Here is a 25017-nt window from a genome sequence, read left to right on the forward strand (position 1 = left end):
ATTACTTTCTGGGCAACGCTCGTAATTTAGCTTGTCGTGAAATTGAAGTAGATAGTTCTTGTGAGTTAGTATGGGTAGAGGTCATTTTGGCAACCGGAATAAAATAATAATTGGATCCTTTTACCGACCTCCCAATTGCTGAAAGGTTCAAGAAAACTTGAGTTTGATTTCAAACACGTACCTGACTCATACAATTATAGTTCGTAGTGGCTTTAATTTACCCTCTATATGTTGGCGAAAATACATGTTTAATTCCGGAGGCACGCATAAAACATCATCTGAAATTGTGCTAAACGCATACTCTGAAAATTATTTCAAGCTGTTAGTTCATGAGCCCACGCGAATAGTAAACGCTTGTGAAAACACACTTGACCTCTTACAAGGGAACCTCCCCATCGCACCCCTCTCAAATTTAGTTATAAGTTGGCACAGTGGATAGGCCTTGAAAAACTGAACACAGATCAATAGTGAAAACAGGAAGAAGTTGTGTGGAACTATGAAAAAAATAAGCGAAATATACAAACTGAGTAGTCCATGCGCAAGATAGGCAACATCAAGAAGAGCGTGAGCTCATGAGTGCAATGGTCCCGTGGTTGGCGTGAGCAGCTGCGGAATGAGAGGTCCTTGGTTCAAGTCTTCCCTCAATTGAAAAGCTCAATTTTTTTTATTTTCAGACAATTATTATCCGTCCGTCCGTCCGATGCGAGGTAACTGCACCGTAGTATGGGGACACATAATCAACTTCGCTCTCCAAAATTCCAGGACATGTTCAGATTTGCTTGGACATATGCAGGACTTGACGGTCTACACACGGAAAAATTTGAGAACGTTAAAAACATATGTTTTGACAGAGCACAGGGAAAACTGTGCGACTGTGAAACTGTTGCATTCATTTGTTGCAGTTTATGTGACAAACTCTTATGTTTTCATCATTTTTTTGGGAGTGATTATCACATCCACAAGAAAACCTAAATCGGGCAAGGTAGAAGAATCTTTTTACCCATTCGCCAAGTGTACAAGTTAGGTGGGTCGACAACATATTCCTGTCATGTGACGCACATGCCGTCACCTGTGTCGTATAGAGTATATCAGACGCGTTTTCCTGTGGAGGAATCGGTTGACCTATGACCTTGCGATCAAATGTTTTCGGTTCCCATTGGAGAGGCACGTCCTTTCGTCTACTAATCACGCGGTTTTGCGGTGCGGTCGCAAAACACAGGCTCTAAACTTATTACAGTGATCAGAGACGTCAATGAACGAACGGACAGATCGTAACTTTGCGGAAATAAACTTTTCACTCGAGGGAAGATTTGAACCAAAGACCTCTGGTTCCGCAGCTGCTCACGCTAAGCGCTGGACCACGGCGCTCTTGAACTCACGTTGTCCTTGATGTTGCCTATCTTGCGCATGGACGCAGTTTGTAAATTTTGCTTATTTTTTTCATATTTCCACACAGCTTCTTCCTGTTTTCTCGATTGATCTGTGTTCAGTTTTCAAGGCCCATCCATTGTGCTAACTTATAACTAAATCTGAGGGGAGTGCGATGGGAAGGTTCCCTTGTTAGCAACAAATCATCCTGAGCTAATAACGGGCATTGAAACGGATACAGGGACTAATTGTAAGTAGGCTGTTTAGGTTTCTATGTTGGCAACGCCACGTAGCGCTCTGTATGAAAATCACTGACTGTGCTGTGTGCCGTCTGTGGCTGGTTGGCATTGTTAGAATATTCACTATTGTAGTGTTGGGCAGCTGGATGTGAACAGCGCGTAGCGTTGTGCAGTTGGAGGTGAGCGGCCAGCAGTGGTGCATGTGGGGGGAGAGATGGCAGAGTTTTGAGAGCGGACGATCTGGACGTGTGTCCTTCAGAAAAAGGAAATTTGTAAGACTGGATGTCATATATATATATATATATATATATATATATATATATATACTCCTGGAAATGGAAAAAAGAACACATTGACACCGGTGTGTCAGACCCACCATACTTGCTCCGGACACTGCGAGAGGGCTGTACAAGCAATGATCACATGCACGGCACAGCGGACACACCAGGAACCGTGGTGTTGGCCGTCGAATGGCGCTAGCTGCGCAGCATTTGTGCACCGCCTCCGTCAGTGTCAGCCAGTTTGCAGCCAGTTTGCCGTGGCATACGGAGCTCCATCGCAGTCTTTAACACTGGTAGCATGCCGCGACAGCGTGGACGTGAACCGTATGTGCAGTTGACGGACTTTGAGCGAGGGCGTATAGTGGGCATGCGGGAGGCCGGGTGGACGTATCGCCGAATTGCTCAACACGTGGGGCGTGAGGTCTCCGCAGTACATCGATGTTGTCGCCAGTGGTCGGCGGAAGGTGCACGTGCCCGTCGACCTGGGACCGGACCGCAGCGACGCACGGATGCACCCCAAGACCGTAGGATCCTACGCAGTGCCGTAGGGGACCGCACCGCCACTTCCCAGCAAATTAGGGACACTGCTGCTCCTGGGGTATCGGCGAGGACCATTCGCAACCGTCTCCATGAAGCTGGGCTACGGTCCCGCACACCGTTAGGCCGTCTTCCGCTCACGCCCCAACATCGTGCAGCCCGCCTCCAGTGGTGTCGCGACAGGCGTGAATGGAGGGACGAATGGAGACGTGTCGTCTTCAGCGATGAGAGTCGCTTCTGCCTTGGTGCCAGTGATGGTCGTATGCGTGTTTGGCGCCGTGCAGGTGAGCGCCACAATCAGGACTGCATACGACCGAGGCACACAGGGCCAACACCCGGCATCATGGTGTGGGGAGCGACCTCCTACACTGGCCGTACACCACTGGTGATCGTCGAGGGGACACTGAATAGTGCACGGTACATCCAAACCGTCATCGAACCCATCGTTCTACCATTCCTAGACCGGCAAGGGAACTTGCTGTTCCAACAGGACAATGCACGTCCGCATGTATCCCGTGCCACCCAACGTGCTCTAGAAGGTGTAAGTCAACTACCCTGGCCAGCAAGATCTCCGGATCTGTCCCCCATTGAGCATGTTTGGGACTGGATGAAGCGTCGTCTCACGCGGTCTGCACGTCCAGCACGAACGCTGGTCCAACTGAGGCGCCAGGTGGAAATGGCATGGTAAGCCGTTCCACAGGACTACATCCAGCATCTCTACGATCGTGTCCATGGGAGAATAGCAGCCTGCATTGCTGCGAAAGGTGGATATACACTGTACTAGTGCCGACATTGTGCATGCTCTGTTGCCTGTGTCTATGTGCCTGTGGTTCTGTCAGTGTGATCATGTGATGTATCTGACCCCAGGAATGTGTCAATAAAGTTTCCCCTTCCTGGGACAATGAATTCACGGTGTTCTTATTTCAATTTCCAGGAGTATATATATATATATATATATATATATATATATATATATATATATATATATAAAAAAATTAATGACTTTTGAACACTATTAAGGTAAATACATTGTTTGTTCTCCATCAAAATCTTTCATTTGCTAACTATTCCTATCAGTAGTTAGAATCTTTTATTTAGCTGGCAGCATTGGCACTCGCTTTATTGCAGTAGTTCGAGTAACGAAGATTTTTCTGAGGTAAGTGATTCATGAACGATATAGGTTATTGTTAGTCAGGGCCATTCTTTTGTGGGGATTATTCAAAGTCAGATTGCGTTGCGCTAAAAATATTGTGTGTCAGTTTAGTGTTGACCAGAATAAGTAAAGAGAGAAATGTCTGAGAACGTTCAGTTTTGCTCAGCTATTTGAAAATAAAATAACGTAGAGGTTTACCAGCACTGTCATTCTTAATTTTTCTAAAGGGATGTTTCATAATGAACATAGGGTTTTCGTAGCGAGAACGAATATTGTAACCCTCAAATCCTCCAAAAATAAACGAATAATACTCCTGTTTAAAAAAGCAGATAAAAATTCACTTGACGCCTTCCTGAGAGACAATCTCCACTCCTTCTTGAATTCTAAGAAATTGTATCGGCAGCAATTGAGAGAATTATACCAAATAAATTAACAAACGACGGAGCTGATCCTCCTTGGTACACAAAACGGGTCGGAATATTGTTACAGAAGCAATGAAAAAAGCATGAAAAATTTAAACGGACGCAAAATCTCCAAGATTGGCGATCTTTTACATAAGCTCGAAATTTAGAGCGTACTTCAATGCGAGATGCTTACAATAGTTTCCACAACGAAACTTTGTCTCGATATCCAAAGAGATTCTGGTCGTATTTGAAGAACACTAGCGGCAAGACACAATCAATGTCTTCTCTACGCTATAGCGATGGAGATACTATCGAAGACAGTGCTGCCAAAGCAGTTCCTGAACACAGTCTTCCGAAATTCCTTCACCAAAGAAGACGAAGTAAATATTCCAAAATTCGAATCAAGAACAGCTGCCAACATAAGTAACGTAGAAGTAGATATCCTCCGAGTAGTGAACCAACTTAAATCACTTAATAAAAGTAAGTCTTCTGGTCCAGGTTGTATACCAGTTAGGTTCGTTTCAGAGTCTGCTGATACAGTAACTTCATACCTAACAATCGTATACAACCGTTCGCTCGACGAAAGATCCGTACCCGAAGACTGGAAAGTTGCACAGGTCACACCAATTTGCTGGAATCTTAAGGAAAACAACCAAAGCACTAAGAAGGGACAAGTCGATGAGCTAAGGCAGAAGGATATTACAGGTTCAAATTCATTTGCATTGATTTTTAAGGGAAGTGTGATCCACTTACTATGAAGTAACGGTGTAGAAGGTGAGTGACGACAAATCCCGACGGTACGTCACCTAGAGACTACGGTGCCACAATTCGGATCGTAGTGTAAGAGGTAGTAAGATGACTGCTGTTTCTGGAGGAAACATTGACATCGATTTGGCCCGGCCTGTACTTGTTTGTTAATTGGCTCTCGATGTACAATAGTTGGACAAGCGTGTAAATTTGTTCCAGAACCTACTTTGTCTCACTAAAAACGTTTCTGACACTAACCTGTGGGCAATGATGGGTGTGAAGAACGCCAACCTCTGTTTCCGACAAGATGGCGTGTTCAGACTACCAGGCTAACTATAGACAAGCTCCAAGAGCTCTCTATGTCGTGTGATGTATCGAAATGGTGACCCTAGCTCGCCCTCTTCTTTTATAGCCTGAACATACAGCGAAGGGTAATCAGCGCTGACACCACTACTCTGTCGAGCTGAAGCATTTCGTGCTGATCAAAAAACGCCGCCCCGCAGTGCTGAATGAAATATCGCGTTGTACCGAGAACTTCCGAGAAGCATCGAGCAAAGCCGAGACGGCGAGCCTTGGCCCACACGCGGCCCGCACATCGTGCTCGCGAGCAGTCTGGCACGTCGTGGCCGACCCTGGTGATGGCCACACGAGGAGTTTATTTGTCACACTTCAGCTTCATTTTGTGTAATAATGTTTCATCTATCATCTAAATCTGCTTGTGCAATGACGAAGCAAAGAGAATTTATTACTTTGGGGACACTGTAGAACGGAAAGGAACAGGACGGTGCTACAAAGACAGCACGCCAAGCTAAAGCTCTGAGCGAAGTGTCGAGAGTCTCCATATCGTCCACGAGACTCAGAGGGTCATAGACACGGGTTCCCAGGTAGATGCCGTGTTTCTTGACTTCCGCAAGGCGTTCGATACAGTTCCCCACAGTCGTTTAATGAACAAAGTAAGAGCATATGGACTATCAGACCAATTGTGTAATTGGATTGAGGAGTTCCTAGATAACAGAACGCAGCATGTCATTCTCAATGGAGACAACTCTTCCGAAGTAAGAGTGATTTCAAGTGTGCCGCAGGGGAGTGTCGTAGGACCGTTGCTATTCGCAATATACATAAATGACCTGGTGAATGACATCGGAAGTTCACTGAGGCTTCTTGCGGATGATTCTGTGGTATATCGAGAGGTTGTAACAATGGAAAATTGTACTAAAATGCAAGAGGATCTGCAGCGAATTGACGCATGGTGCAGGGAATTGCCATTGAATCTCAATGTAGACAAGTGTAATGTGCTGCGAATACATAGAAAGAAAGATCCCTTATTATTTAGCTACAATATAGCAGGTCAGCAACTGGAAGCAGTTAATTCCATAAATTATCTGGGAGTACGCATTAGGAGTGATTTAAAATGGGATGATCATATAAAGTTGATCGTCGGTAAAGCAGATGCCAGACTGAGATTCATTGGAAGAATCCTAAGGAAATGCAATCCGAAAACAAAGTAAGTAGGTTACAGTACGCTTGTTTGCCCACTGCTTGAATACTGCTCAGCAGTGTGGGATCCGTACCAGATAGGGTTGATAGAAGAGATAGAGAAGATCCAACGGAGAGCAACGCGCTTCGTTACAGGATCATTTAGTAATCGCGAAAGCGTTACGGAGATGATAGATAAACTCCAGTAGAAGACTCTGCAGGAGAGACGCTCAGTAGCTCGGTACGGGCTTTTGCTGAAGTTTCGAGAACATACCTTCACCGAGGAGTCAAGCAGTATATTGCTCCCTCCTACGTATATCTCGCGAAGAGACCATGAGGATAAAATCAGAGAGATTAGAGCCCACACAGAGGCATACCGACAATCCTTCTTTCCACGAACAATACGAGACTGGTATAGAAGGGAGAACCGATAGAGGTACTCAAGGTACCCTCCGCCACACACCCTCAGGTGACTTGCGGAGTATGGATGTAGATGTAGATGTAGATCTAGTCCGTGAGTGTACATTTTACTTTACCATCTATTTGTCCATCCCATTCACAGATGGAGAGTGTAAAGAATAACGCTTATGTGCAAACTACGGTTACTCACTTTTATCAGATCGATCTCTATAGGTTTACTGTCAAGGGCCTGAAGAATATTCCTGGTTTCTCTCATAAAAGTCGGTTCTTGGAATTTACTGAACAGGTTCGCATGAGATTTGCGACGTCTTTCTTCGACTGTCTGCCAGTCGCCTGGTAAACAAGTTGGTGAGCGTTCGATCTGCCCTTCTTTGTACATGCACCGTGTCCCCTATCCGTCCGAGCTGATATGGTTTCCATGCACTTGAGTTATATTCAGTTATGATCTGCACAAGTGATTTGCAATTTCTCTCCTAGTCAGCTTTCGAACAACCTACCAATTTGCACTGGTAGCTACTCTTTAGAACTATGAAGCAAACAGGACTGGAATGGAAGTACAGAAGAATGATTAATCAGCTGTAAGATAGAGGAAGAGGGCAGGATTAGAAAAGAAGTTAGACAGGAATGTCCCCTAGTTCCGTATTTATTTAATGTGTCATTGAGGAGACTATTCGGGTCATGAAGGCGAAGAAAAAAGAATACGAGTAAAATTCGATAGTGAAGGGACACATTGTATCAGATTTGCTGATGACATCGTAGTAGTTGCAGACTCTAAAAACAAATGAGTGGAATGTTTTAATTCCTATCCCACACGCTTAAACCAGGAAAATCAAAGTGAAAAAAGGGAAAACGAAAGTAATGGTAGCACGGGAAAATGTGGAAGAAACTAAAACAATACTAAAATGTATGGCGTCAGAATTGGTCAGGTGAAGTAATTTCGTTTTTTCGGTAGTATAATCACAGATGACAATGGATGCTTAATGGGAGTGAATTGGCAAAAGAGGCAGTTATAGCTAAGAAAAAGGTTTTAATCAGCATACAGGTGAATGTAGATATCAGAAAATCCTTTGCAAAATCATTTGTATAGAGTACACTGTTCTTTGTAAGTGAAAGCTGGACTCTGGAAAGGAGTCGACTCGAAGCCGCTGAAATGTGGATATGATGAAAAATGACAACAACGAGCTAGCTGGAAAGAAAAACCAACCTGGAAGTCTTAAGGGAAGTCAACGAATAAAGAAAATTATTAAATGAAATGGATGAGAGAAAAATAAAATTGACTGGACATGTCATCAGACACAATACTTTCGTCATTAATTGTCTTGAACAGAAAATTGCTGGGAAAAAAAGGAAGAGTATGACCTATGCTGACATATCAGAAACAAATCGAGAAGAGGGTAGGGTGTAACGATTACGTGGAACTGAAACGAACAGCCAATGACAGAACAAAGTGGTTGTATAGACAAGGCATTAGTCTTCAGAAAAAATGGCTCTAAGCACAGTGGGACTTAACATCTGAGGCCATCAGTCCCCTAGACTTAGAACTACTTAAACCTAACTATCCTAAGGACATCACACACATCCATGCCCGAGGCAGGATTCGAACCTGCGACCGTAGCAGCAGCGCGGTTCCGGACTGAAGCGCCTAGAACAGCTCGGTCACAGCGGCCGCCTAGCCTTCAGAATGTGTATGTACCAATGTATGGTAGTCTGGTACATACAACTGAGCCTATTTGGTCATTCTACTTCTATTCATTGCACAATTTTATTTCCGTGTATTTATATGACTTGACTGATTCTAGTTGTGAATATTTAATACTGTAGTAAAATTCTGCCACGTTTACTAGTTTCGTTCTACTTTAAGAGGTAGTTGCCAGTTTTTGCACCAGGCTGATTTTTTTTTTTTTTTTTTTGTCGAGATGTAAATGGATATTACAACACATTTTATTGCACAGGATTCACTAGTAGATAAGTAAAACATCTGTGAAAGCATAAGACTACATGTAATACTGTCCAATAAATCATTAACACGTAACATGAAGAGTAACGCTTCTATTACAATCTGCTGTGGCACAACAATTATTACTTCAGATCTGAAGGTGACTCTTTATTCGAGATAACGAGCTGTGGTCTACTTTTCAATAAGTTTTTGATCCAATCACAAACTTGGTTACATATGTCGTAGGAGCATATGTTCTTTAGAATGCCCGTATGTTGTACTGAATCAAAAGCTTTTCGAAAGTGTAGAAACAAGAAATCAACTTGGTCACCTCTACCCATAGCACCGAGCACATTCGTGTATGAAGTTTGTAAGACGGACTTCGTATGACTCATGCAACCAGAATCCTTGTTGATTTCCACAGAAAAATTCGATTTATTCCAGGTAGGTTATTAGTTTTGAACTAATGATATGTTAAAAGATTCTGCTAAAAAAGATGAGAGTGACGCGGGATGTTAGTTCTGTGGATTAGCAGTTTACGTTGTCTGTAGATGTGAGCGACCTGTCACCTTTTTACCTTATTTTCATTATTTTCTACTTAGAAAATCGACATCTAATCATGGCGCGAGTGGAGACAAACTGACACACTTCTGTAGAAAACTTGACAGGGACACCTGTCAATCAACCTTAATAAAATTAAATATTTAAGATGCAAATACCGATTACTAGGTCACTCATCATATCAGAAGTACGGCTATTGAATGACGGCAAAATTCCAAGATTTTCCTTTGTGAAGAAACATTTCGAGGCAGGATTCAACATTTCGTATTTTGTTTTGCTATTTTGTATATCTAACCTTGACTTTTCCACAAGTGAACACATTTGGTGGTAGTGATAGCTTCTATGCACGAGCAAAATTTTATGGGATTTTGGTACAGTTTCTCACATTGTATTCAGCGGTACTGGTCTCGTGTTTGGAAGGACAGTGGGTCAAATCTCCGTCTAGCTATCCAGATTTATGATTTCCGTGGCTTCCCGAAATCATTTCAGGCAAATACCGGCAGTGAGTTCTTTTGCAAAAAACACGGGTGATTTTGTTCGCTATTCTCCCAATATCCGACCTCATGTGAGCTCTCTAACGATCTCGTCATGACCGGAACACTCAAATCTTCCTTGCTTTCCTTCTTCAGATGAAAGCGAAGGTGCTGCTAAACAAAGCAAATCTCAGTTCAGAGCAAGAGAAAAAGGGTGAAATGTTTTGAGTAAACGACAGTAGACAGGATACCAAATTTTCCCGACTATACCAAGTAGCAGCATGTGAAGGTGAAGCAGGAGAAGAAATTTCAGTGGACAGGCAGCCAAGCAGAGCGCGGCGATCGCCCGTAACAGCGTTAGTAGCTGCAGGCAGTCCACAAGCAAATCAATAAAAAGGGGAAGCTCCGTGCCAGCTGTCGGCTGCCTCGTAGCCGGGCGATGCCGACGTCATCGATCAGCTGGGTGGAGCACTGTGCTGTCTCGGCTCTGTAATAACACATCACGGCACAGTACCGAGCGGTGTACAAGGAAGTCGAATATGCAGCTCACAAACAGTGAATTGTTTGCATATGTGCGGCCCCAAAACAATCTCGTAGTGTCTCCTTGTCGGTAAAGTTTTCACTGAAGAAACATGCACTGCTAAACGCACGAAATTATTGGTGTTTCTTCTTGTACTTCATTGCAGCAATACTGAGCTTTAAAAAATTTCAAATTTTCAGATTTTGTCTATAGTTTGTCTTTAATTTTCGACTGTTGCACTAAATAAGATTGACTAGAAGACAACAGCAGGCCCGTTGCTAGGCGTTTTGCTTCCCTATGCGAGAACTGAAAAATGACGCCTCCTCTTTCGTACTACCATCTGTCTTCCCGATATCCCCCCCCCCCCTCACTCCATCATCACCATCTACTATTAAACGTTTAATCTTTTTTTATTTCAATACGGATTTCTAATGTTTAGGGGCGTTTTAAAACATTAATTTTTCGATGAAAAAACCACGCAATTAAATCCCGGGGCTGACGCAGAAAAGAGCACTTATACAGGGTGAGTCACCTAACACTACCGCTGGATATATTTCGTAAACCACATCAAATACTGACGAATCGATTCCACAGACCGAACGTGAGGAGAGGTGCTAGTGTAATTGGTTAATACAAACCATACAAAAATGCACGGAAGTATGTTTTTTAACACAAACCTACGTTTTTTTAAATGGAACCCCGTTAGTTTTGTTAGCACATCTGAACATATAAACAAATACGTAATCAGTGCCGTTTGTTGCATTGTAAAATGTTAATTACATCCGGAGATATTGTAACCTAAAGTTGACGCTTGAGTACCACTCCTCCGCTGTTCGATCGTGTGTATCGGAGAGCACCGAATTACGTAGGGATCCAAAGGGAACGGTGATGGACCTTAGGTACAGAAGAGACTGGAACAGCACATTACGTCCACATGCTAACACCTTTTTATTGGTCTTTTTCACTGACGCACATGTACATTACCATGAGGGGTGAGGTACATGTACACACGTGGTTGCCGTTTTCAATTACGGAGTGGAATAGAGTGTGTCCCGACATGTCAGGCCAATAGATGTTCAATGTGGTGGTCATCATTTGCTGCACACAATTGCAATCTCTGGCGTAATGAATGTCGTACACGCCGCAGTACATCTGGTGTAATGTCGCCGCAGGCTGCCACAATACGTTGTTTCATATCCTCTGGGGTTGTAGGCACATCACGGTACACATTCTCCTTTAACGTACCCCACAGAAAGAAGTCCAGAGGTGTAAGATCAGGAGAACGGGCTGGCCAATTTATGCGTCCTCCACGTCCTATGAAACGCCCGTCGAACATCCTGTCAAGGGTCAGCCTAGTGTTAATTGCGGAATGTGCAGATGCGCCATCATGCTGATACCACATACGTCGACGCGTTTCCGGTGGGACATTTTCGAGCAACGTTGGCAGATCATTCTGTAGAAAAGCGATGTATGTTGCAGCTATTTGGGCCTCTACAATGAAGTGAGGACCAATGAGGTGGTCGCCAATGATTCCGCACCATACATTTACAATCCACGGTCGCTGTCGCTCTACCTGTCTGAGCCAGCGAGGATTGTCCACGGACCAGTAATGCATGTTCCGTAGATTCACTGCCCCGTGGTTTGTGAAACCCGCTTCATCGGTAAACAGGTAGAACTGCAACGCATTCTCTGTTAATGCCCATTGACAGAATTGCACTCGATGATTTAAGTCATCACCATGTAATTGCTGATGTAGCGACACATGAAACGGGTGAAAACGGTGACGATGCAGTATGCGCATGACACTACTTTGACTCATTCCATTGGCTCTCGCAATGTCCCGTGTACTCATGTGTGGGTTCATGGCAACAGCAGCTAACACACCAACTGCACCCGCTTCTCCTGTGACGGGCCTGTTACGGACCCGTTTGCGTGCTACGACCATACCTGTTGCATACAGTTGGCGGTAGATGTTTTGCAATGTGCGGCACGTTGGATGCTCTCTGTCCGGGTATCGTTCTGCATACACCTTGCAGGCTTCAGCTGCATTTCGTCGACACTCGCCATAGATGAGTATCATCTCCGCCTTTTCAGTGTTCGAATACACCATGGTCACAGTTCCTACAACGCTACACTATCACAGACGTCTGGCAACACGGTGTACTACAGTTGGTCTGCGTGCGGAGACCAATGCAGAATAACAATAGCAGCAAGCGCTACATGCGGACACTGCGACAGCTAGACCAAACCACAACAGTGCACTACAGCCACACTCGTAAACACGGTCGTCATCGTAAACATGTCCCTGCAGATGCTGCTCGCCGACCGTGGCCCGTGTTTGTTACAACACGCAACTGAACGTCGGAGGTTTCAAGCGTCAACTTTAGGTTACAATATCTCCGGATGTAATTAACATTTTACAATGCAACAAACGTCACTGATAACGTATTTGTTTATATGTTCAGATGTGCTAACAAAACTAACATGGTTCCATTTAAAAAAACGTAGGTTTGTGTTAAAAAACATACTTCCGTGCATTTTTGTATGGTTTGTATTAAACAATTACACTAACCCCTCTCCTCACGTTCGGTCTGTGGAATCGGTTCGTCAGTATTTGATGTGGTTTACGAAATATATCCAGCGGTAACGTTAGGTGACTCACCCTGTATATTGTGGTATTCTTTTTTTTAATGCAAGTAATAGTTCATTTAAAACTGTAATGTGAATTGTAATTTAATGATTAAATTATAAACTATATAGAAGTTGTTTCTACCTTGTCATCGCACCTGGTCATTTTTATTGAAACTGAATAATCAACCAACATCTTCGTCAAATTTTCGTATGATGCGGCAGGTACATTTACAGCTTTATCACGAAACACAACATCAAAGTTATTAATAACATCTGTTTCAATGTTCAGGATTACTAATGTTTCCAAGAGTTCTTGTCCTAACAATGCACGAAATTTAGTCTCATTTAACCCTGAAAATGTTCTTTCACACGTTACTTGCGTAAATGCAACTGCCAGAAAAGTGTAATACGCAACATAGAGATTGCAGTATGCACTAATGTGTAAACTATACTGAGACAACGGCTTGCAAGCACAGGGCACAAGGTTTCTATAATTATGTCCCATCGATAAACAACTCATGACACTCTCTTCCTGGCTATTATTAGCGTATACATGAAATTTGTTTGAAAAAATACAATGTAGTTCTTTTCTAGTGCTGCGAGTCTTAGACACTCAGAGACAGGTTTACAGACAGACACCAACTCATTTTTGTGTATGGGTATGATGAACGGCACTTACCTTTTATTTCTTTTAGATGTGTTCAAAGAGAAGTGCAGAACATAGCTTGTGAATACATTATCGATTATCCACAGGAAATAATAGTAGGACTAAAAACTTCAACAGAACTACTCAATACAACTGAAGCTTGACAAATGACCCGCAGAGACAAAAACAAAAAGAGGGACTGAGGGAGGTATGGTATCAAGTCTCAAAAGTCTCAACATGATTCTAAGCCAGCGCACGTGTCCCGCTCCAGCGTTCGACAGAGACTAACCAAGGACATGTTTGTTTCCCTTTCGTACTCAGTAGCGACTCAGTAACTGTTGTTTTTGTTTTCATGTGTGTAGAGGCAGTGTGTTTTCTTTCGTCAAAGTAAGTAAACAATTATTAAGGAAGTGTTCTGTATGCTTTTGAAAACAATTTGGTGTTTTAATTTTTCCTCTTCTTCATTTTTCCTCCTCATTTGCTGTTACTTCGCTGTTTGATTTGAAATTAATTCTTTCCGCCCTTTGCACACCTTAAAATCTTGTCCCCTTAAACAGCCGCCTTGTCTTGCCTAGTGACAGAAACAGCCCTGAGCAACAGACTAACGTCTCTGCATAGAAAAAAAATCTATTAACGTGAAACTTTTGCAAGATCTGCGATTTTCACTAAGGTCTCCTTGAATTTTGATATATGTGTTTAATGTGCTATTTTCATGCAGGTTTATAAACAATAATCCAAGAGATTTGGAAATGGGCTGAAACTAAAAGGGCATGCTGGAAAGTAACACCTTCGAATTTTTTGTGAGACAACTGTTAAGGTTTTTCAAGTAAAAAAAATTTATTAACATTCTACATCTATATACTTCATGACTACAAACCTGCAGTCCTCTGCCGTTAGAGGACTACGAATTATAGCGTGTAACAAGCCGATGTGTAACGTAACTATGCTGGTGCATGATAAACACCGTGCTGTAATCGAGTTTCGAATTCGAAGAGATCGTCCACACACGGAGCACCCCCTCCTTCAGCATGACAATGCCAGACCACACACACGAGCGCTGCAACAATCCGACGCCTTGGCTGCGCTCTCATCTATTACTCTCCATTCAGTACCGACTTGGCCCCATACGATTTTCATCAGTTTCCAAAACCTGCAGAACACCTACGAGGACTTCACTTTGATACTGAGGAAACGGTGTAAGAAGAGGTGAGGTTGTGGCTTCAACGAGAAAGTCAAACATTCCACAGTGACGGTGTCAACAAACTGGTCTCTCATTGCGAGAAATGTGTTCGTATACAGGGTGAGTACGTTGAGAAAGAAATACGTAGACATGAAGAATAAAGACGTAGAGTGTGAATAATATTTGTTTTCTTTAAAAAAGGTTTAAATGTTTTCACATTACAAATCTGGCAGCATTACTTTTCAGCACACCCTCGTTAATAACGTTTAAGATATCATGATTTTTTCTTAAGCAATTTACGTCATGTGCAAACAAACTTTGTAAAACTTGTAAATTGGTGGGGTGGATGAATGCGACGTATGTGGTCTTTTAAGATACTGACATCAGACGATTAATGTGAAAATTAGAGCAACTTCAATTCGTGCTTAGATTTCGATACTGGGATATTTACATTATATTTGGGCAACTTTGTTTTTTCTTCTCCTCCTTTTCGTTAAATTGGCAGACTTGTCTTATATTTCCTACATAAAAAGAAATACATTGTGTTCTGCGTAAGGCTGAGTTTTAAAAAACACCAAAAAAATTACAGTGGAGTTTGGAAATATTGATCGATGGGATGGAAAGGTACAAATATCAATCCTGTCCCGGACAGATCGAATGTATCCTGCACTCCGATTACAATTACTTTGTGATTGACAGATTGCAGTGTTGCCGGCGTGAAGCCAGCCACGCTCCACAAGGCCCTTACCTACAAAACAACCAACACAGCGAGCACGTGGCGCTCGAGAAAGAACTACGACTGGATGGCAGCTGGCCTTCACCACTCGTCTCGTTGGAACGTCAGTCACTAAGTAATTTTAATCAGAGTATAACGCCTCATTGATCCAGCAAGTTAGCGTCGCTAACGGGGAAGCCTCATTGTATTAGAAGGATGCTGCTTGGCGCTCGCTTTTTGCTTTGGCGCGTGAGTCAGTCCAAAACCACCTGGACTACAGGCCTGCGCACGGCTTGGTGTCGTCACACCTTCACGATCAAGTTGGGATCGGAAACGTGCTGTGACGCACGCTGTAGCTATAACGGACGTCAAGAGTTTCAGATCTGAAACTGCATCGTTTTTCCGTGCTTTCTTCTCCTAAATAGCCTCGTAATTAAGTTAATCAAATTTATACCATTACGTAAAACAACTGAACAAAACTACTCTACGATTTGCGAGCATGTAAAATAATTTTGACAATTTATTGCAAATACGCATCTGCAGGCCTGAGACAAACTAATTTAAAATTCGTTTGTCTCTCGCCTCAGGGATTTGTCTTTCTTTTGTAGCAAAAGATCAATCCCCTTCAACAAATGGGTGAAATCAAGCAACAGGGCTCATACAGAATATAAGAATTTGTTTTCCGGGTTATTCTAGTATATTTTCGTCTCCAGTTGTTATAATGGTTGTTATGTTGTTTTCTATTAATGATTGTATTACAATTCATTTTGGTAGGAATCCAAGAAATGGTTGTAAACCACCTAGAGATAGTAGAGATAAAAATATTATGAATTTAATTTCAGTTTTTATGTTTTTAGCGGAATAAATCTGATTCATAAAGAATAAATTTATTTGCTTGAATAATAAGACTATGATTAGTCTTAGTAATGAATAAATAATAAAGTGTAGTTCCCAGATGTTTTCTCTGACTGTTAAGGATCTGATTATTCACCCTAAATGTCTAATTGAAGAGTATGCTAGAAGTTGTCGTAAAGATGTTTGATTTAAACCTCCTATTGCCCCAATAATAATTCTTAAAATGATAATGGTTCAAATAAAGGTTCTTAGCTGAATACAATATGATAGTACCATTATTGGGGCAATTTTTTGTCATGTTATTAATGTTAAACAGTTATTTCAGCTTGAAGCGCCTATGACTTCTGGAAATCAGAAATGAAAGGGTGCAGCACCAATCTTTAATAATAATCTGGATCTGATTATTATTGAGGGGATAAATTCTGTTTTCCATCCTATTGGGAACTTTATTTGAATCAACTTCAAAATGTGCTTACTGCACGTGAAACCCATAGTACTCGACGGAATGTTGCATCTCTTGAGACAATGTTCATTAAATCAAGAAACACGACAAAGATCTTTTATTTGCCTGATTTTCCAGGCGCGTAGGAACTTTCAACACGAAAAATTTATGTGACCTTTATACCGTTGAATGAAAATTCTGTTGAAGTGCTATTACTTTCATCATAACGTACTTATCTCTTAATGTTTCTTCCTACATTGCTTAATGTGTGAAACACTGATTTATTTAAAACAAGTTTCAAAGGTAATTTAAGTTCCAAATTATTTCGGAAATAGCTGTATTTGTATAAATAACCTAAATGATTGTTACATATTTGTATAATAATTGTCCAAAATGATCCTGTAGCTCTTTGGAAAAAAAATCATGGAATCTCAAAAATTTGGTGGGAATGATGACGAATACTAAACATTTTCGAAGCACAGAGTGAATGAAAATATTTTTTTCAGCTCAGAGAATTTGTATGTCAGTATAAATCGGTAAACCATTCGAAACAAATCAGATAGATTAACACCCACAGGAATGCAATACAAGATACAGAGATAGTTATCTCACTGTAGAAACAAAGCTGTTTCCTTATATTAGAACATAATTAAAATGAAAACAAAATACTTTCTTTCTTTAACACTAGAAACACAAATATAGTTAAAAATCACTCAACATACATCCAACATCATGCAAGAAGTTTATTTTATCACTAATATCCAGAAGGCTACAGCAGAATCAATAAATAACTACATAATTCCTTAAAACTCTTCCAGAACACAAACTGATACCAGAACATGTTTACTTAACATAGGTACACTGCAAAACCACCAGTGCTGTCACACTAAGCTATCAGCACATAATGTATATATTGACAGGTACATTATTCAGAAAACTTGACACACATTTCTGTGTTGTTGTGCACAAATTATAATTCAAACTTCACTCAAATAAAACTATTCTCATGCTTAACTTGTGAAACATCTTACTTAAATAAATTTGGACTTTTTCGTGAAAAAATAACAAGCATGATACATAAGAAAGATGAACTTCTCATGTAACTAAAGGTATATAAAAATCAAACGTAGTTCTACAGCTGTATTATATGTAACAAAACATCATTTTGAATTCACAGAAATTGAACAGATGCGCCTAAAAGGCTGACAGGCAGAATCAAATTACTGTGGGCATAATATAAGGATAGGAGAAGTTGATGTACACAAATTAGTGGAATAAAATTCCAGTCCACAGTCATAAATCAGTACTGCAGTTAAATTACTTTAGTTCTGACAGTCTAAAGGCCCACAACAGAACTTTTCTAAACTTGATCAGGTATTTAAAGTACTAATAGTACTTAGTAGAAATAACTAGGAAGTCACTGTACGTGCCTATTTCAATATTAATTTCATCTTGGATAATAGTGATTGTACTAAAAGTACTGGTCAAAGGCACTGTTGTCCAATATTGGTCTCTTCCCCTGATGACTCATGACGCGCGCGGTTTCAGAAATGCTCGCTCGCTCATTGAATAACACTGACGACATATGCCAGGTGTATGGGCAGTGTAAGCAGCTTAGTTGCTGTTCCTGCGTCGACCTAAATTTTGTCTACGGGGCCTATCTGTACAAGCTGACCTCGGTAAGCGCCCCTTACTTTAAAGACGCTCTGTGTGGCGGCATCGGTACTGCGGGAGAGAACTACTCCCGCAGTAAGTCTGGCCAACGTGTAGTCGGCCTGTGGTGGATCTGTTGGCCCAACCGACTAATTTAGCGGCTGCCAGAGTGTTCTGCATCATTGTAGAACACCCTGGCGATTTGCCGGAAGCGATCCCGCAGTAAAGGGATGCCGGCTACCTCGTGGAGCAGCCTCGTTGGATAGCGAGGCGGCTTGTGTAGGGCAATTCGCAGCACCCTATTTTGGACGCGCTGGAGCGTCGCTATTTGCGTCGCTGCTGCGTTACCCCACACCACGTCCGCATATTCGAGAACCGGAAACAGCGACGTGTGAGACCCAACTCGCTTTATTTGTTCATGAGACCCAGAAAATATTAGATACAGGCTCCCAGGTAGATGCAATTTTCCTTGACTTCCGGAAGGCGTTCGATACAGTTTCGCACTGTCGCCTGATAAACAAAGTAAGAGCCTACGGAATATCAGACCAGCTGTGTGGCTGGATTGAAGAGTTTTTAGCAAACAGAACACAGCATGTTGTTCTCAATGGAGAGACGTCTACAGGCGTTAAAGTAACCTCTGGCGTGCCACAGGGGAGTGTTATGGGACCATTGCTTTTCACAATATATATAAATGACCTAATAGATAGTGTCGGAAGTTCCATGCGGCTTTTCGCGGATGATGCTGTAGTATACAGAGAAGTCGCAGCATTAGAAAATTGCAGCGAAATGCAGGAAGATCTTCAGCGTATAGGCACTTGGTGCAGGGAGTGGCAACTGACCTTTAACATAGACAAATGCTATGTATTGCGGAGACATAGAAAGAAAGATCCTTTATTGTATGATTATATGATAGCGGAACAAACACTGGTAGCAGTTACTTCTGTAAAATATCTGGGAGTGTGCGTGCGGAACGATTTGAAGTGAAATGATCATACAAAATTAATTGTTGGTAAGGCGGGTACCTGGTTGAGATTCATTGGGAGAGTCCTTAGAAAATGTAGTCCATCAACAAAGGAGGTGGCTTACAAAACACTCGTTCGACCTATACTTGAGTATTGCTCATCAGTCTGGGACCCGTACCAGGTCGGGTTGACGGAGGAGATAGATAAGATCCAAAGAAGAGCGGCGCGTTTCGTTACAGGGTTATTTGGTAAGCGTGATAGCGTTACGGAGATGAAACTTCCTGGCAGATTAAAATTGTGTGCCGGACCGAGACTCGAACTCGAGACCTTTGCCTTTCGCGGGCAAAGGTCCCGAGTTCGAGTCTCGGTCCGGCACACAGTTTTAATCTGCCAGGAAGTTTCAAATCAGCGCACACTCCGCTGCAGAGTGAAAATCTCATTCTCGTTACGGAGATGTTTAGGAAACTCAAGTGGCAGACTCTGCAAGAAAGGCGCTCTGCATCGCGGTGTAGCTCGCTGTCCAGGTTTCGAGAGGGTGCGTTTCTGGATGAGGTATCGAATATATTGCTTCCCCCTACGTATACCTCCCGAGGAGATCACGAATGTGAAATTAGAGAGATTCGAGCTTGCACGGAGGCTTTCCGGCAGTCGTTCTTCCCGCGAACCATACGCGACTGGAACATGAAACGGAGGTAATGACAGTGGCACGTAAAGTGCCCTCCGCCACACACCGTTGGGTGACTTGCGGAGTATAAATGTAGATGTAGATGAACCGGCCGTACTAGGGCCAGGTACATGGTGAGACCGGGCGTGGAGGTTGTGTGGACGAAGGATCGAGCAGCGGTTACAGCGCACTAAGTCGCCCCACTACTCGCCCTCTGACATCTCGGGCGTGAGGGTTTCAGAGATGCAATTCACTGCCCCGCTTATAAAGCCAACGTGGGTCGGCCCCCTAGCGCGATCTGGTGAGCCGCCAAGGAAACAGTATTATTTAAACGATCGCAAACGAGTACTCGGCCTATTCTGCAACCTGTATTACTGTTGTCCAATCAGTGTGTTCATTGCTACGCAACCTGTACTTCCATATCTCTTACGTGTTGCTCTATGAAGTACTATGTTCCATAAATCGGGTTTGTTCTTGCTATAGAAAACTTGGCGACGAGTGAGGGCTGAATTTTCTCTGGGTGTTAGTGTCAGTGCTAAGTCATCCGACAAACATCTCGATGTATGAAATACTCCATCCCAGCCCAGCAGCAACCTTTCGCGGAGCAACAGCAACCTCGCAGCAACGCTCTCAATCAGGTGGAATCTGCGTGTTCGGGGCAGTTACTCTCCCGTCAGTGCAACCGTTGCCCTTCCCGGCATGTTACGAATGGGCTGAAGATTGGGACTCCTACGAGGCACGTGCCAACGTTTTTAGGATTTTCACATGGGCGATGTACCTGTGTGGCGCTTACTTTCTTTCCTCGCTTTCGCGTCGCATTTATCAGTTGTGCCAACTTGCGCCTTTGCAAGAACCGGCCAGCTTATCATTTCAAGAAATTTGCAAGCTTCTCTCAACCTATTACTGTGGAAGAATGCATTTTATTTGGTACGCGTGTTCGGCATGACGGGGAGGCTGTTACAGCAGTACAGCCTTCGGCCACAGCAGTAACAGTCCGCGTGCCTCCCTTCCGTCTTGCCGCCACTGCTTCGTCCATCACGAGCGTGCTCCGCGCCCTAAGCGTTGGGCTGTTCGCAATAAGTGACGAAGGACAGACCAAATTTCAGCCATCTATAAATGCTCTTGAAACGTGGGAGACACAGTAGGGCCGTTGGACATAACTGTATCTCTAGAATGACTGTCTCCCGGAACATATTGTTTCTTGACCTGCGTTTAATAAACCGCCAAAAATAGAAGTGGACACAGAAGCTTAGTGACTTTAGTAAACGCACAAACGTACGTGAACTTTTAGGGCTCCCCTCCCCTCACACAGGTTTCACGGAGGTTGGTTAGCGACAACAAACAACAGAAACCGATCCTAGGTCAGTTCTCCGCTCCTGTCTCTTAAAAATCTGTTGATGGCCCCCTCACCCACTCACCTTCGTTCTCCCACTCTCATTCCTATACCGCAGATCTTTTCGGGTTACATGTGTTTAACGCTCCCGGTTTCTCCATTTCCGATGAACTAATTTAATGTGAGATCAAGTTCCGTATCAATAACTGGAGCCCCTCTGCACTGAGTTTTCGTCTCTGTTTTCTCTTGGGGCCGGCAGGAGAGGCCGAGCGGTTCTAGGCGCTACAGTCTGGAACCGCGCGACCGTTACGGTCGCAGGTTCGAATCCTGCCTCGGGCATGGATGTGAGTGATGCCCTTAGGTTAGTTAGGTTTAAGTAGTTCTAAGTTCTATGGGACTGATGACCTCAGAAGTTAAGTCCCATAGTGCTCAGAGCCATTTTCTCCTGTGCTCGGTTGTGCTACCGGTTTTCAGGCCCACATTGTATGTATGTTGTATGTGAACCGGGGACATATAAACGACGGAGAGGCCCCGTCACCGCCGCAGCCGCAGTGGTCCACAACCCCACGACGACTACAGCAGTTCACTTCACCCCTCCGCCGCCCCACACCGAACCCATGGTCATTGTGCGGTTCGGCCCCCGGTGGACCCCCCACCCGCCCCCCCCCCCCCCCCCGCCCCGCCCAGGTAACGTCTCACACCAGACGAATGTAACCCCTATGTTTGCGTGGTAGATTAATGGTGGTGTACGCGTACGTGGCTGGCTCTGGCTCTGAGCACTATGCGACTTAACTTCTGAGGTCATCAGTCGCCTAGAACTTAGAACTAATTAAACCTAACTAACCTAAGGACAACACACACATCCATGCCCGAGGCAGGATTCGAACCTGCGATCGTAGCGGTCACGCGGTTCCAGACTGAAGCGCCTTTAACCGCACGGCCACACCGGGCGGCTACGCGTACGTGGAGAACTTGAGTACAGCGATCGCCGATATACTGTAGCTGAGGCGGAATAAGGGGAACCAGCCCGTATTCGCCGAGGCAAATGGAAAACCGCCTAAAAACCATCCACAGACTGGCCGGTTCACCGGACCTCGACACAAGTTCGCCGGGCGGATTCGTGCCCCAGGGACCAGGCGCTCCTTCTCTCTCCGGAAAGCCGTGCGTTAGAGCGCTCGGCTAACCGGGCGGGCCAGGCCCACATTACATTGAAAGAGTCCACCCGCCTTCGTTTTTTCGGGCACGGCAGGTGCCTCTCGCGGTGCGCGACTCTGTCAATGTCGAATTAGACCGTCTGGCGTCGCTCAGTGTCATTCGGCCTATTTCTTCCAGTGAATAGGCCACACCACTGGTCGTCATTAAGGAGCTGACGGGTAAGCTTCACCTCTGCGGCGACTTCATTGTCACGATTAATGCATAGTCTGTGATAGACACACACCCATTGCGCCGCCCTGACGAGATGTTATCAGGCGGTCCCTACTTTTCCAAGATTGATTTGTCGGAAGCGTACCTTCAGCTCCCGTTGTATGAGGACACTAGGCGCCTGCTCGTTGTCAGAACACCTTTCGGCCTCGCTAGCGCGCCGGCAATTTTCCAGCCGTCTTTAGAACAGCTATCGTTGTTTCGGGTTCTTCCAGCGTTTCTAGGTAAAATTGCATATTACCGTATGTTCCACATGAGTTCCAAAAGAAATCCGTTGGAATTCGATTACTCGATAAATAGTACAATTCTCAAGGCTATCAATTCAACTAAGTACCTGGGTGTTAAAATTACGAACAACTTCAGTTGGAAAGACCACACAGATAATATTGTGGGGAAGGCGAGCCAAAGGTTGCGTTTCATTGGCAGGACACTTAGAAGATGTAACAAGTCCACTAAAGAGACAGCTTACACTACACTCGTTCGTCCTCTGTTAGAATATTGCTGCGCGGTGTGGGATCCTTACCAGGTGGGATTGACGGAGGACATCGAAAGGGTGCAAAAAAGGGCAGCTCGTTTTGTATTATCACGTAATAGGTGAGAGAGTGTGGCAGATATGATACGCGAGTTGGGATGGAAGTCATTAAAGCAAAGACGTTTCTCGTCGCGGCGAGGTCTATTTACGAAATTTCAGTCACCAACTTTCTCTTCTGAATGCGAAAATATTTTGTTGCGCCCAACGTACATAGGTAGGAATGATCATCAAAATAAAATAAGAGAAATCAGAGCTCGAACAGAAAGGTTTAGGTGTTCGTTTTTCCCGCGCGCTGTTCGGGAGTGGAATGGTAGAGAGATAGTATGATTGTGGTCCGATGAACCCTCTGCCAAGCACTTAAATGTGAATTGCAGAGTCATCATGTAGATGTAGATGTAGATGAAGATGTTGCCAGACGAATGTTGCCCAGCACTTGCTCACACTTTTGCGTAAAAAAGTGCCTTTTTTCTGGTCCCCAGCTTGTGACCGAGCGTTTGCCTTGCTTAAATCTAAGCTTCAATTTGCCCTGTGTCTGGCCACTTTCCAGCCAGGCCAGTGTCTCGTGTTGGCTAGATATGCCTCTCAGCACGGTCTTGGTGTGGTGTTAGCGCACAAATACGCAGTCTGGTCTGAGCGACCCATTGCTCCTGCTTCTAAGACTAGCTCAGCAGCGATATTCTCAGAGTGAAAATAAGACTTAAACGATTCCGTTTGCCCTCATAACCCTTCGGCTTCCGTGCCGGACAAGGCAGCGCATCGTTTGTCGCGGCGGGTTCTCTTCCACCCTCGTTAACATTATCAGATCCATTACCCGCTGACGGCGCAACGTGTCTTATCTCGCCTTCCGATCAGGCCGGACTCGGCGTTAGATCAGGACGATTTGTTTTGTTTCTAGTTAGATATTGAGAACCTGAACGTGGTCGATGGTTTTCCCATCATTAGTGCCACCATAGTATCGGGCGTCGCCTGGTATCCTGTACGTGAGTTAGATCCTCTCTTTTGTACAGCTCGGTTGGCCGGAAAAGCCCCCTGGCCATGCATCGGATCCCTCGTGTAATTACTTCTCCCTCCATTACCGCCTTTTCTCTGTTTAACATGGTTCTCTTGTTAGCTAAGGAGGATCCTGTTCCCCAGGTTGTGATTCCCGCTTCTTTATGCCGTAATGTACTCCGGCTTTTGCATGTCGGTCACTGGGGCCCTCTCGCACGAATGCTTTGACCCGCCAGCGTGTGTATTGGCTGGGCATAGATGGGGACATTACACGGCTTCTCGCCGCTTGCACCACTCAATGTGTTCAGCAACAGGCAGCAGCATGGGCGTCTTTTACCGCTGGCCATGGCCACAGCGCCTGTGGGAGCGTCTATACGCCGATTTCGCTGGGCCCCTCCTAAATTAGTATTGGCCATTGTAGTGGACGCCTATTCCAAGTTTCCCTGCGTGGCATATTGTCCGTCCACGTCCACGACAGCCATTATGTCGGTCCTGTCTAAGGTTTTTGCAATCATCACGCGGTCCCTACTTTACCAAGATTGATTTGCCGGAAGCGTACCTCCAGCTCTAGTTGGATGAGGCCTCCAGTTTGTCTCTCGAGAATTTGAATCTTTTAGTCAGGCTAGTGGTTTTCGCCATCTTACGGCTCCCCTGATTCATTTTCAGTCTGATGGTGAGGCCGAACACACAGTTCGGGTGTTTAAAATGCGGATGCGGATGTATGTGTGTGGCAGGCCCACTGAAGCTGCTCCAGACCATTCTTTGAGTTTGTACCGTTTTACTCGGGTGGGGGACAAGAGTCCGGTGGAGCAGCTACATGGACGCCAATCATGGACCCTCCTTCACCTGCTGCATCTGACATCGCGTCCACCAGCGT

This window comes from Schistocerca serialis, chromosome 3, assembly GCF_023864345.2.
Source record: "Schistocerca serialis cubense isolate TAMUIC-IGC-003099 chromosome 3, iqSchSeri2.2, whole genome shotgun sequence".
In the NCBI taxonomy this organism is placed as follows: Eukaryota; Metazoa; Arthropoda; class Insecta; order Orthoptera; family Acrididae; genus Schistocerca; species Schistocerca serialis.